This window comes from Balaenoptera physalus (assembly GCF_965194825.1).
Source record: "Balaenoptera physalus genome assembly, chromosome: 10".
Classification (NCBI taxonomy): Eukaryota; Metazoa; Chordata; class Mammalia; order Artiodactyla; family Balaenopteridae; genus Balaenoptera; species Balaenoptera physalus.
In genome coordinates, this window is record NC_138889.1 from 24,483,007 (window position 1) to 24,498,531 (window position 15,525).

Genomic DNA, 15,525 nt, shown 5'->3' on the forward strand with positions numbered 1-15,525 from the left:
CTCCTATAGTTAGCTTTTTGATGCCCACTGACTTTTTGATGCTTACAGTTATCATTATGTATCTTTTCTTTCCTTTCGGCTAACTCCAGCCTTTAAAAAGTAGATGGAGCACCTGTTTGTTGGGTGCCTTTGTCTTCCCTGCATTCTCTTATTTCTTAAATGGTTGTAAAATGATTTCTTCTTCTGAGAAATTAAACATAATGAAGCTCATAAAAGTAACAGTTGTAATTTTACTTGGATATAATAAATGACCATTTATGTGCGTGTACTAGCTATTTCTATATATGGAAGAGTTTTGTTGGAAATAGGGTTAGGGATTTGCAGGGCTGAGGAGAACAATGGCTGCAAAAATAGTGCTAAAGATTACTATTCTCACCATCCTGAACAATTGTTTTCTGAGTATCTAATACTTTCATGTGGGCTTCTATGCTATGGCCCCAGTCTGAAGATGAGACTGGGATAAAGAGGGTCGTGGAAATGCTGTGAGAGTCAAGTGGAGACCTGAAAATTCTCAAATATCAAGAAACCTATATTTTGTCAAGGACTCTGGCACAATTTACCTTCTTCTATGTCTATTTTCATGTAAGTTGCTTCTAATTTTTTCATAAGTTATACTCCTTTAATATATGTATATTACATGATTAAAAATAATACATGATTAATCAAGGAAATTTGGAAAATGTAGCAAAAAACAACAGGTAAATTTCACTGGGATCGTATACCTCAGGACTAACAGATTTTACTATTTTGGTATAGTTTTTCTTGTATTTTTTGGCACAGATCTCATATAATTATAAACATCTACACAAAAGTTGTATAAGATATCTACATATAATTTTATCGCCTTATTTAGCGTTATACCCTGAGTATTTTCCATTGCCAATAGCGTTTTCTTTACTACCCATGTTACAAGTCTCTAAAACATTCCTTCTTGGGAGATATGTTATAGTTTAATTATTTAATGAATTCCACACTGTTGGACTCTTATTTCTTCTTATCTCTATTAAAAGCAACACTGCATTGAGCATTTTTGTCCCATTATTTCTGTGTATATCCCTGATTTTATTTGAAACAAATCCCTAGAAGTTGAATTTCTGAATCAAAGCTATACATGATTTGAAATCCATTTGAAAAATAATGTCAAATTTCTTTCCAGAATAGTCTATTCATTGACCTCTATCCTCCTGCTTATATCACTAAAGACAGTGATTTTCAATTTTGTTTCTACCTTACACATGGAAATGCACTCATATATGCAGGATTTGATTAAGTCACAGTGTATACCTGTACCCCACTACTTTATCTCCCACTTGAAAAAAAAAATTGGAATTAAAGTGAGATTGATTAACTACAAGAGATTCTTGAATCTATTGTAAAGAGATAATACTTGCAAGCTTCAGTGAAGTACATTTTCTGTAATTGGTCATAAATTATTGGTAGCATGCCTGAATCCATACTTCAGACGAGAACACAACCCTTACTTTAGAGAGAGGTTTCTGTCAATTGTTTCCCAGAAAGAGCTTTATGAATGAAGATTATGGTTATATATCATCATGTCAACCTGAGAATATTATCATAAACATTTTACCACAAGCCTTAATTTTCTTTTTTTAATAAAGTGTTGGGTAAGCCAAGGTACTGAGATTTATTCCAAAAAAAAAAAAAAGTAAATTTTTTTCATCTGGTATCAGGAAGACATGACACCGGAAAACATTTGAGGAGAGGTATCTATATACCTGCATCTATCTTTAGCTCTATATATTTTAGGAATTCCACCAATTATTAGGCAGTAATGCAATGGCCACATAAGCACTCCTTGTATGTTATCAGAAAGACCACTTTTTAATTCATTATTTTGAATTATAATAGATGTACTCAATTCTTAGTAGAATACTTTCAGCAGGCATTTAGTGAAATGATGGTTGTTGGGGTTATTTCGTTTTACAACATCATATTAGCATTAACTTTCCCTTTTACCAGGGCAGCCAAAGTATGCATATTATATGAACCTAGATTGCTCTTCTTGAGACAGAACGAGTTGAAGGCCCCTCGGCAGAGCCATTAAGAGATCAGAGTTATATTAAAAAATCCACAAAGGAAGTGAAGATTTCTATCAACTGGTCCATCTTTGTAAAGTCATATTAGGAACAAGTAATGCAGCTCCTTCTGTTCATAGAGCTCTCTGTTGGTTCCTCTTGAGGGAAAAGAAGTACAACATATCTCTTATCTTGTGGGAGCTTATTCTCTATTTGATAAAATTACATTGAAAGCTACACCCAATATCTAATAGCTAAAACATTTAAATGCAAGATTAAATGCAAAAAATAAACATTCTACACTGATATCAGTGCCACATAAATACGTATTATGGGCATCCAATACAGAGAAAATGTTTTATATAAGGGATGAGAAGAAGGGCTTTTTAGAAGGGATTGAATCTGAATTTATCTGAGGGTGATATGTAGATGTAAGAAAAATAGGAAGACACTCTGGCAAGTATATAAATGGATCAACAGCCATTAAACAAGTTACTGACAAAAGAGTTATAGTTGATTGCAAATTGCTACGATCGGAAATAATCGGGAAAAAATGCCATAACACAGTGATCGCTGTAAGGAGCCCTTGCCAATGAACCTGTCGTGACCCCCGACACAAACATCAGTTCTCAACCTCTGTGTATACGGTCATAATGTGAGAAATGTCTAAAATCTAGATTTCTGGATTATATCCAGAGTTCACATGTAAACTGGGATGGGATCCTAGAATCTTCATGGATTCCAAGTATTCTGGTGATTCTAATTCAAGTGCTCTGTGGGCTACACTCTGGCTTTAAGAACTACCTCTCTAAAAGCACTGTCCTCCCAGTTGATATGTTTCTGCCCTGAATGACACTGGCAGGATGAGATAGTCACCTATTTCAATCACACATGGATCTTTTTCATAACTAGATTTAGAGAGTACAATTTAGAGCAGGCACTGGACCTTCCAAATACTTTACATTTCTCACAGAGACTGGCAGAGAGTTGGGCACAGAGTAGACATCTAATAAACACGAACAGTTGATGATGGTAACACCATAACTATAACTAGTCATGTGGCAACTGGTCATAATTCTAAGCATCTCAAGAAGTTAGGATCTCTAATTATATACTTCTAACTGAACAAAAATCTTTTTACGTAGTAGCCTGTCTTCTAATTTTTGATCAGAGATAGTCTTCTGGGCTGCAATTAGTTGGATGTTCATCCTCTACCCCAAGGTCAGGGAACACAGAGCCTATTCTTTGGATTTCCTTGCATATCCTTAGTAGTCATGCTCTTCATTTTTTGAGACAAAGAAATAACCATTGCAAAGCCCACCTCATAAAACCCCAAACCACCCATGACGATGAAAAGCTTGTTTTTATGCTGACCTTCGCACAACTAGAATTTCAGCAGAGTGGTCAGTCATTTCTGGGTTCTAGAACATATCCGGAAAGATAACAAGAGTCAAATTCTCTAAAAAGTGCAGTGACTGAATGTGTGTGTGTGTGTGTGCGTGTGTGTGATCATGTAGTTTGACGGGGATATTATGTAATATTTATAATGGGTTTAGGTTTACTCCTCTGACTACTACTGAATGTTGTAACACTTTTTGGAAAATATAGCATTTGTTTGGGATCGTATGAGACCTTAAAAATCTGTTATTCTAAGGAAAGTACAATAGTTTATTGTCTTATGACTCAGTTATACTTCAGTGGAGTAGATTTATTTTCATCTGGTATCAGGGAGACATGATACTAAGAAACCGTTGAGGGAAGATAGTTACTTTAATAGTGTGAAATGCAATAGACAAGGAACCATGAGACCCAGCTTCTCATCTTCATTTTTGGTAATAAGTAGCTGTATGACTCTGAATAAATCATTTCAAGTTAATTTTCAGCTATAAACAAAAGAAAACAGAGAGGATGCTTATTTGCCTCAAAATGTTATTGTAAATCCATAGTACACCAGCACCTTGCTAAGATGTTTGGATTTCTTAAAAATAAGAATTTAGAGAAGGAGGCAAGTCTCTTATGGAAATAACTCAAAGGCAATTTTAAAAAATATAGCAATCATGTCAACGTCTAGTATTTAATGATAGCTGGTCAAAAGTTAGGATTCGTTTACTAGAAATCATTTGAATTGAATAAGCTTCCTAATTTAAACAGAAAAAAAAATGATTAAAAGATTCTGCAAGGGCCTCACCAAATATATAGAACACATTTGAAATGAATAGAGTCATTATTTAAAATCAGCATAACAGTTACTTTTCAATAGGCCAAGTAGTCTTTCCTAGCTTATCAAGTGACTTGTAAATGTTTTTTTTTCCTTACAAAGATATCAGCTCAACCATTCTGAATTGAAAATAGCAAATTAGTCTGTAAGTTAGTGATCTATAAATCTATATTTGAAATATGATGAGTGATTATAATACTGTTTAATTTCTCCATGCTTCACAACAGTATTGGGAGAGTAAAATGAGATTAGAAGTGTTTGGTATGCAATTAACATAGTAAATACTGTCGTTTTTGTTACTTTTCGTTATAATCGTAGCAGCAATAGTGGTACTCATACTTGTAGTAGTATAGTGGCAATAACGTTTGGAATTGGAGAAAGTCTGGATCTAAGTTCTTGGTTTGTCACTTACTAAAATTTCACTGTAAAATATCACTGTTAGATATGCAGTTTCTTTATGTGTAAAAATGGGAGTAATAAAATGATTTGATATACAGAGTGGTCGAAAAATCAAATGTAAAAGAGCTCTGTAAATTATGAAGTTCTTTGCATACGTTGACACTCATTATTATTGTTATAACTTACATGTAAACAGATATTTTGTCTTTGCCCATCTTTATATTATTGGCTTTACCAAGCTTAATGATGCCCATTGGAAATGTTCTAATTCTAATTGTTTTCATTAAGCTTTTTTACAATTGTCAGTGGCCTTCAAGATCAACTAATCTATTCTAGACATTGTGTAGATTAGGAAAATCATCCAGGAGAGATGTTAAAACCTTGCCTAAGGTGACATAGTTTGTTGGTGACTGAGTGGGACCCTATCCGGTTTTTTTATTAGAGTTCTCCCATTACTTCATTAGTTATATAATTTATTCTTTAACACCAAATCTCCAAAGCAAACCTTGCAGAATGCTAGGAAATGTTCTATGTTAAAGCATTCTAGGGTCTAATAAACATGCAATTCTAGATTAAATGAAATTAAGAAACTTAATCACATACATTCTTGAATATGATAGACTGTATTGTCTGAAACTCTAGAAAAATGTTATACTATCTATTATGGCCAAAAGCTTTTCAACCACTGAAAATTTTTTTTAAAGATTATGCTATTGGCTAAGTGAATTATGGATCACATTGATTGAAATGTTACTTTATCACACTGGAAGTTATAAGACTACCAGTGGGACATACCTGTTTTGGAAGGAATAACAGATGAAGGACCAAATGATCTTGAATTCTTCGGAATTAGCACTGCATACTTACCACCACTGTGAAGTATTTATATCAGTACTTATGTGAATTATATCTATACTGTTTCAGTATGCAGCCCATTGTTTCAATTGGATGTTTACTGGTACTGGCTTGTTTTCATATAATTGGGATAACTGACACAACTTTTTTTTTTAATAATGTAAGATTTTATGTAAAGAGGTTATTATCTAATTGTATTGAGGTACTTAAATTCTAAAGGAATGTCACATCCGCATCATGTAGCAATAGGTTAATTTGGAACTAGAAAAACAATTCATGAAAAATAGAAATAGGTAGGAGACCCTGAGGAGCTGGCAAAAACAAACAAACAAACAAAAAGCAGGCATTCAGAAGCATCAAGGATACAGAAAAAACAGATGTAAAGACAGAGCAGTAAGTCAGTCTAATTGAGAATTAGACATCCATAGAAGCAGACGCTAGACAAGGGGAGAAGAAATCTTTTAAAATTGCATTCAGGTTTGCTTCAGTCAGGAATAGTCATGTCTTCTTTCTGCTCTATTATAGTAAGTATAACATGAACAAATGATCTGCTTCCTAAATTGTGGGCCTCTAGACTTCAAGTAGAGCCAGTCAACAAAAAGTCATGAAAATCAAAGACATAATTAGGTTTAAATAAGTTTTTATGAACTATAGATGCATAACAGATTGTCACAGAAAATTAAAGATGTGTAGATTTTATAAATATCTATGAATCAGTGGTAACCACTGTATTTATGTACACATAATTAGTTTCTTATTGTTCATGATGGCCCATGTGTCAAACGTGTACCACTGATCTCACAGCAGGGAATGATCCATTGCTCCACTACAGATTTCTTAAGGTCGAGGAAATACTTGTTGATTTGGCTAGTAGTGTGACATGGAAATAATAATGTTACCTAACTCTCCACAGGGCTGAACGTGAGAAATTAAATATGTAAATATGTGTATATATATATTTACCAAAGTATGTCAGATATAAACCTATATTTATATATAAATATAAACATTATAGATAGAAAACAATTAGAGCACTGCCTGATACACAGGAAATGATATATATGTGCTTGTCATTAATACCACAAAGGGGATGATGACCACGATGGCCATGATGAAATGCTCACCGGCTTACAAGTCATTTAAAGCACATTCCAGAGTGCGGACAGGAAATTTATATCCTCATTACTGATTACTGATTAAATCCATTTCTGGAACACAACAAAGCATTTTTCCCCCACGTGACTTTTTTAAACTTAATTTCCAAGTTGTGTTAAGCAGGAAAAAAGAACACTAAACTTACAGACAGAAAACAGATTAAGAGCTCTTCAGCGTCACTCTGTCTGTGCCACCTCCCCAACACACACACACTCTCACACACACGCACTCACACACACACACGCACTCACACTCTCACACACACGCACTCACACACATGCACTCACACACACACTCACTCACACACACTCTCACACACACGCACTCACACACACACACACACGCACATTCTCACTATATGTATGTGACTTTGGTCCAATTAAATTACTTCTCCGAAATTTGAATTTTTCTTCTAGGGAATAGAGTTTAAGATGAATGAAATCTACCTCATAGATGTCTTGTGAGAACTACTGAAATTCTGTAGGTATGAGTTATCATCAAGGTATTAAATAAGTGAAAGGTATAAATACCGCTTTTGCTGACAATGGAACATATTTCTTTTTAGGCAGACCTGTTCAACTTTCTATGGACTAACATTCATCTCTTATACTTTATTTTCCCATGCTAGGAGTATGTGCGTATGCATGTTAAAAACATACTGTCACACCACTGAGATTAAAAGGACACAGCTCTTTCCCTACTTCTACTATCACCTTATTTTCATTTTCATATAGACATCCAAGCACTAACTCTAAATCATGAATATTCAATTAATATATTTTGAATGAAAGGATACAATTTGATTATATTAGAAATAGGGCAAAAAGATCTAGCATACAAAACAGATTCCAGAACGCTCAATGCTCCATAAAAGTTCCAAATGAAAAACAAATCCCAGGTACCTGTTATCATCAGGTAACAAATTGTGTAATAATTTCCACATAATATTTTGGCTGTTAAAATACATGTATAATTTGATTTAAGTAAATACTACCTATGACAGAAAATTCATTAAAAGATAAACTATACTGTACTAATTGGTAATTCACGGAATCATATTTATTGCATGTGTATCATGCACAGACACAAACAATTGTGAAATGGCAATTACCCTTAAGAAACATAATTTAACAGGAGAGGAGCCATGAGCATATGTATTTACAAAAAAAAAAAAAGAATGTGAGCATTTAACACATAGAACAAACATTTTGTAGAAGTTTAGCAACAGGAAAAACTCCTTTATACAGAGAGTTAACCATAGGTATTTGGGAATAAAACAGTATTTTATCTCAGTGAGATCTTAATAGAGGCAGGGAGAAAGAATTATTGGAAATTATTTTGAAAGAATAATATGCACACTGATTGAAAGTGTAAGTCATTCTTGTAGGATACGTGTAGGTTATATGAGGCTGGAAAAGTTTTGGAAAAAATAGATTTAGATCCTAGAGCACCAGGTTTATAACCTAGGTCACAGAGAATTATAGAAATTGTAAACAAAAGTGGAAATAGGTCAGACTTGTACTTACACAGGACTACGTGGCTGTCAATGGGCAAGAGGCTTGCTATGGAGAACCTGGAGGTGAGATCAGTTAGAAGTCCACACAGGTGCATGCACTAGGGGGAATGAAGAGGGCCAATCTTTCAGTCCCTTAGGCAGGCAGTCAGGGAGTCAAGGCAAAAATAACCTTTTATTGCCAGGCACCCTATTGAGTACTGGGGCTACAGTGGTGGTCAAAGAGGCGGAGAAGACAAATATTAAACTAACATGCATACAAATAAACACAAGCTTTATACTGCAATATATGCTAAGGGGTTATTGACAGAAAAAAGGATGTAAGAAGGAGGAGGTGTTTTTAGGAAGTTTTGCTTAGTTGTGTTGAATTTGAGGCACTGCCAGGATATCAATGAGGAAGTGTCTTCCAGGCTCTGGGTTTATACCTAAGCTATAGATGTGCAGGTCAACTACATAAAGACAACAATTCAATCTATTGGAATAGATGTGCTGTGACAGAGATGACTAGAAGATAAAATAACTGAACTGGCAAACACTTTATAAATTTTATCTTCCTGTCCAGGTTTCCTATGTTTATTTGTAAAGAACTGACTTTTTCACTTTATGAAGTTGTAGGTTCAACACCCAGGAAGACTCTCAATTTAAGATTAAAAAAACAATAGCATGGAGATCTCTTTTCTTACAGTTGAAAGAAAATTTACAAAAGATTGTTATATCTCCTGATTGTAGAACTGCCTATACTGTAAAACAAGTCATACAAGACAAAAGAATCTACGAACAAAAAAATCAGTGATTGGTTGGGAGTCACATAAAAATTCTTTTTAAACACCTCAAAATAAATAAATGTGCCAAATTCTCTTGGAAGAATCCTCTGGTTGCCAAATGGAATTTATTATTTCTACAAATATTTTTCACTGGACAAAGATTAATGTCCAGTAACATCCAAAGCTATGAAGGCTTTGCTTAACTTTTACATTCATATTACACTGCCTTTTTTAAGAGTAAAGATGATCATCTAAATCATAATGGAAATTTCCTTTAGAAAACATTTAAGTATTATTTATTTATTATACAAAATTTTTCTACAAAGCACAATTATTGACATCTCATTAAAACCCAGACTCTCAGAAATTTTTGATGAATGCAAACTATTAGTGTATAGCATTATTTCCTCAAAATTGCAGAGCAAGAAGGAAAACTGAGATTCTGAATAAGTAAAACCCAAAGGTATCAAAAAAGAAATTCTTCGCCTTGAATTCTATCAACACTGTCAGCTAACACAGAGTCCAAGTTATAAAATAACATAACTAAAAGGAATATTATCTTGCTCTTAATGAGAAAGTAAAACATGTATTATCCTTTATATAATTATGTAAAAGGAAACAGAAATAAAAGAGAGGAATGAAAGATGGCAGGACTTTTTTTTTTTTTGCAGTTTATGGATAAAATCCCTGATTTCATCAGTCATCCCAAACAAAACTAAGCCTTGATAGGCTTGAGTGTTCAGACAAACAAAATCTACTTCACTATTAACATTTTTTTTTTTACTTCATTGAATGTGTTTTCTGATACTTCATTCTATTGGCAAACCCTCTGTTCTTTTTTATAAAAATTTATTTATATAGTTCAGGAAAAAATAACTCAAGAAACAAATTGGCATCAGCTATACCACTGCAAAGTAAATGACATCAAGATTTATTTTTTATACATCTGACATTTAAAAAGTACAGATGTAAGTTAAGATACTCAAAAATATCAATCTAAAGTTTAGCTTACCAACAGGGACAGAATTCGAGTGCTGAAGTTCCAATTGACTAGAATCACCAGAAAGTTCAGTCAAGCAGGTTAAAGTAAAATCTGGGCTGGAAGCATGCTCATGTCTGAAGCATTCAGGAGAAACATAATCCAGTTCAAACTTCACAGCTGACATTGCAAAATTCTTAAAGAGCTATCTGAATCAAAGTTTAAACTTTGATTCAAATAGTTCAAACTACTGAAGTTTTAAAAATCATAGGAGGGGGAAAATCAGTTTTATAATCAGTAACAACCCCAGGCTTTCCAATAATTATTTTCACTTGGAAATCTAAAAGAGATAAAACATACAGAGCTGACTCTCTAAGAAGTTTTCTGTATTCACTCCTTTCCTAAGCAACTGACGTCAATAGGATGGATGGATTTTACAGTTGTTTTTCTTGAAGATATCTTGTTGCCTTTAAATGATAGCAGCCCTAAACCCATCTCAGAGAGGCTGCGATAGAAAGTAAAATGAGCTAAGTGAAGACATAGCCAAGGCAGCAGAGAGATGCTTTTAGTAGCTTGGTATTAGAAGGTCTCATTCACATATCTCTGTACAAAAGATCAGCTGGGTGGGGCTAAGGACTGTCAGAGAATGTAACTTTATTCCACTGGGCAGCTCATCAGAGGAATGTCTTAATTTGGAAGGAAGTTAATTCTAAATTATATTTCCTGGGTCAGGATTGTGAGACTGCAGTCCTGATGCCTATTGAAATACGCCTGTGATTATGGAGAGTACAAGATGAGTTAAACTAAAAGGCTCTGCACAACAAAAGAAACAATCAACAAAATGAAAAGGCAACCTATGGAATGGGAGAAAATATTTGTAAACCATGTAACTGAAAGTGTTTAATATCCAAAATGTACAAAGAATTCACACAACTTGACAGCAAAAGAATCCAATGAAAGAATGGGCAAGCAACCTGTATGTCTTGGCCAACAAGTACATGAAAAGGTGCTCAACATCACTAATCATCAGGGAAATGCAAATAAAAAGCACAGTGAGATATCACTTCACACTCATTAGAATGGCTATTACCAAAAAAACAAAACAAAACAAATAAACAAGAAATAACACATGCTGACAAGGATATGGAAAAAAAGGAACTCTGCACTGTTGGGGGAATGTGAATTAGTAAAGCCACTATGGGAAACACTATGGAGGTTCCTCAAAAAATTTAAAAAAATAGAACTACCATATGATTCAGTAATTCCACTTCTGGATGTACATCCAAATGAAATGAAATCACTATCTTGAAGAGAAATCTGCACCTCCATGTTCACTGCAGCATTTTTCACAATAGACAAGACATGAAAGCTACGTAAGTGTCCACTGATGGATAAATGGATAAAGGCAATGTAGTGTATACACAATGGACTATTATTTAACCATTTATTTCTTCATTCAAGTGAGTATTTATTGACCCTGTATTAGGTATTAACTTAGATACAAAAATGTCAAGGCAGGCTCACTGGAAAGGATGTGGGCTGGATATGGTCTCAGTGGGAAAGAGAGGTGTGATTGACTAGAGATTTGAATTATGACGATGGTATTAGGTATGGCAATAGATGTGCTACACGTGAGGAATGGCAATTTTACTTCCTATGTTCAGCACTCTTTGAGAAAGTAAAATATATATAATAGGTTTGCAAATCCATTGCTGTTACAATATAAAAAGGATTCTGGACAAAAAGTGACATGTCTTACTCATCATTAGTTACTGTAACTGAACAAACAAGTAAAGAAAACTGGCTCTCTGCTTCACATGCTTTTATAAACTATAAATGTCATCCGTCCCTCTGTACTCATAATACTGTTATATTTTGAGTATCAATATATGACATATTCCTATAAAACTACTTGAAATTCACTAACATTTAAATATATTTTATTAATCACATCTATATATCTTCAAAATTTCTTCATATGTATGTGAGAAATGTTACTGATTTGCTCTAAGACTATTGTTAATACACAGGTGGATTTATAAACTACACACAATTACTTGATACGGTCCATATATCCATAAACTGGGAATTACTATTCTCTAGTATATTAGAAATAAGATTTTATTGGTATGAATAATATACATGAGCAAACTCTGTCAACAAACTCACTTCACTGTCCTTTTCCACTAGTGATGTAGGTACAAATATCTGAGGCCTGAGTGATGTCGGTAATAAAGAACCTCTCCTTAATGTGGCTACTCAAGAACTGGAACCCTCAGCATGTTTCTATTCCTGGGCCTTTGGTCAGAATCTTTTACCTTCTACACAGACCTCTGTAGACGTCAAGTCTTTTTTTAAGTCAAGAAGCACTGTATTCCCCACCTCTCCCCCCAACAGCTTTACTGAAGTATAGTTGATATATAACATTGAGTAAGATGGAGGTGTTACCTAACTTTATGGTAGACTTCAAGTCTTTCGTGAAGTGTTTTCCATGACATCTTAGCTAATACTTATATTTAGAATAGTTTTCTGAAAACCTTTGGAAATACCAGTGCAAACTTTTTACTCATGTCATCTTCCTGATACCTGGAACATGTCCTCCAAGATTTTTCTTCTTAGAGTGGGAACATAAGATGGCAGGAAACAGTGCACAGAAACATCCTTCCTTTTGATTGGTCTAGCTCCAAATATTTTTCTCTCAATCTGGATCAGTTTGTCTCTGTTATTATAGTAACCACTCACTTGCTAGTGGTTACAGTAAATTCAAGTCTCTGGTCCTTCATTCATTCTAAAATATAAACTGCATTTGCAAATCTTTGTCCTTCTCAGTAATGCTTAAGTTTGCTATAATCTGTCTTCGGTTCTCTTAACAGGCCAAAGTAACTTTATTTTATTTTGAAAATAGTTAAACTTATCTAGAATAATTGCAATTTTAACTAGATCATATAATACATTTTTAAACAAGTATAATAAGCTTGCTTTTTACACAGGCTTTAGTGTACTTACATATCCCCAAATGAACAATTGTTAGAAATGTAAGTCAGACAATATATTTTCACTGTCTCAGATGCTTTGCTCTTGGATGCACTGTGTGAAACAATTCACTAGACATATCATTTATCATTTTTCTGGTTTCAGAATAACTCTGAGCCCACAGGTTTATACTCTATCCTTTCCATTGAACTAACCATTGAACTAACTAACTAAAATCTGTAGAATACCCTTGAACTAGTTGAACAAATTAAAAGAATCTAGGAGTAGCAGAACAGTAAACATCAGAATATTTTAGAAAATTCTGGAATATATGGTGGAGGCGAGTGCTAAACAAACTGAATAATGAGCAACTCCATGATGGCAAAAAGGAAGTTACCTAGAAGTAAGTGAAGAGTTTTACTCAGGATGACCATGGACAAATCCCCCCCCAGTTCAGAGCCAGAGAGACTGAAACTAAGACAGGATATGCTGCTTTGTCCCTAAGCATCATTTGATTCTAACCTCCCAATAAGAAGACAAGAAATGAGTGCTCAATCATTTCCTTAACTGAATGTCAGGGCAAGACAGAGAAGGAAGCATTCCCCAGGTAACTGCAGAGTGCCCCCCCAAAACTGAAGAAAGTCACTCTTCTCAGTAGTGAAATTTTAGTACACACTCAGCCTCCCCCAAATCTCCTTCCCTAATTCCCATTAACAGTTGCACCAAGTTCCATCCAACAAGGGTGGAAGCAAAAGCCAAGCCAGTGAGTAAGTCACAGGAATTTGGTGATTTTAACAAAATCCTCCTCACAGACTACCCAGGAGTAGCAACTGGTACAGCTCATGTGTTGAGTAAAATGCAGGTCGTTGTCTGTCAACCCAAGAGCCATTTCTGCCTCACGGAGAAAAAGAAAGTTGAAGAGAAACAACAATTTAAAGAATCAAATTGAGCAATCAAATAAAATGAGCTTCACCATATCATAGTAAATGCAAAAAAAACCAACATAATAATTTTATTCCCTAATTTCAATGAGATTTTAGAGGATATTATATGCATATGATAAAAATAAGCTGCTAGGAAAAGGAAACAGAGTAAAGAAAAACTTGTTTAAGGTAAGTAAAAAGAACACTTAAAAGTCAACTCAGTGGAAGCACTGGATAACAGGGGCATCACTGCTAAAAATCACATTAATTGATTAGAAAATCAATATGAAGAACTATTTTGAATATAGAGCAAAATAAAAGTTGGAAATTATGATAGATAACATAGAAAATACAATATGTATAAAACAAAAACTAATAAAGAATAGGACTTACGATGAAAATATAAGAAAATGAAAACACTTAGGTTTATTGTGTGTAAGAAAATACTGATTCTTTAAATTCAAAAACCTCATTAACATCAACCAAAGGCGCCAAATTGAAAGAAGGTACATACCTTGACATCAAACATATTTTGGGGGCTTCCCTGGTGGCACAGTGGTTGAGAATCTGCCTGCCAATGCAGGGGACACGGGTTCGAGCCCTGGTCTGGGAAGATCCCACACGCCGCGGAGCGACTAGGCCTGTGAGCCACAATTGCTGAGCCTGCGCGTCTGGAGCCTGTGCCCCGCAACAAGAGAGGCCGCGATGGTGAGAGGCCCGCGCACCGCGATGAAGAGTGGCCCCCACTTGCCGCAACTAGAGAAAGCCCTCGCACAGAAACGAAGACCCAACACAGCCATAAATAAATAAATACATAAATAAAATTAAAAAAAAAAACAACATATTTTGATGTGATCTGAATTCCACAGTGAAAGATGATATCTAACAAGTTTCAATATAAAGTTGAGAGTGATGGAAGCAGTGTTGTGCAAACCTGACAGAGTGGAGGACTTCTTGGCTTCAATGTCAAACGAGGAAATAATATAAAGTGAAGTTCACAGGTTTCTGTTTAAAAGATATCATGTCTTCTAAGGAGATATTTCTCCAAAGAAGAAATACAGATGGCCAATAAGCACATGAAAAGATGCTCAACACTGCTAATTATTAGAGAAATGCAAGTCAAAACTGCAATGAGTTAGCACCTCGCACCAGTCAGAATGGCCATGATTAAAAAGTCTACAAATAACGAATGCTGGAGAGGGTATGGAGAAAAGGTAACCCTCTTACACTGTTGGTAGGAATGTAAGTTGGTACAGCCACTGTGGAAAACAGTATGGAGTTTCCTCAGAAAACTAAAAATAGAATTACCATATGATCCAGCAATCCCACTCCTGGGCATCTATCTGGAGAAAACCATAATTCAAAAAGATTCATGCACCCCAATGTTCAAAGCAGCACTATTCACAATAGCCAAGATATGGAAGCAACCTAAATGTTCATCGACAGATGAATGGATAAAGAAGATGTGGTACATATATATAAATGTTCATCGACAGATGAATGGATAAAGAAGATGTGGTACATATATATACACAATGGAATATTACTCAGCCATAAAAAAGAATGAAATAATGCCATCTGTAGCAACATGGATGGACCTAGAGATTATCATACTAAGTGAAGTAAGTCAGACAGAGAAAGACAAATACCGTATAATATCACTTATATGTGGAATCTAAAATATGACACAAACGAACCTATCCATGAAAC

At 34.6% G+C, this 15,525-nt stretch overlaps 1 long non-coding RNA gene across 3 annotated transcripts in view; it reads right to left on the reverse strand.

The window, feature by feature from the left end:
- LOC309636369 overlaps positions 1–15,286 on the reverse strand; it is a 48,183-nt gene extending 32,897 nt beyond the window's left edge. Inside the window, exons 1-2 of one of the 3 annotated variants that reach the window (XR_014249993.1) lie at positions 14,330–15,286; positions 9,953–10,056 (exon numbers count right to left, since the gene is read on the reverse strand). This is a non-coding gene — a long non-coding RNA (uncharacterized lncRNA). Of the gene's footprint in view, positions 1–7,831; positions 8,383–9,952; positions 10,184–14,329 lie in introns of those variants that run through there. The other 2 variants (XR_014249994.1, XR_014249995.1) reach the window with 2 other exon arrangements.
- Positions 15,287–15,525: the final 239 nt, after the last annotated feature.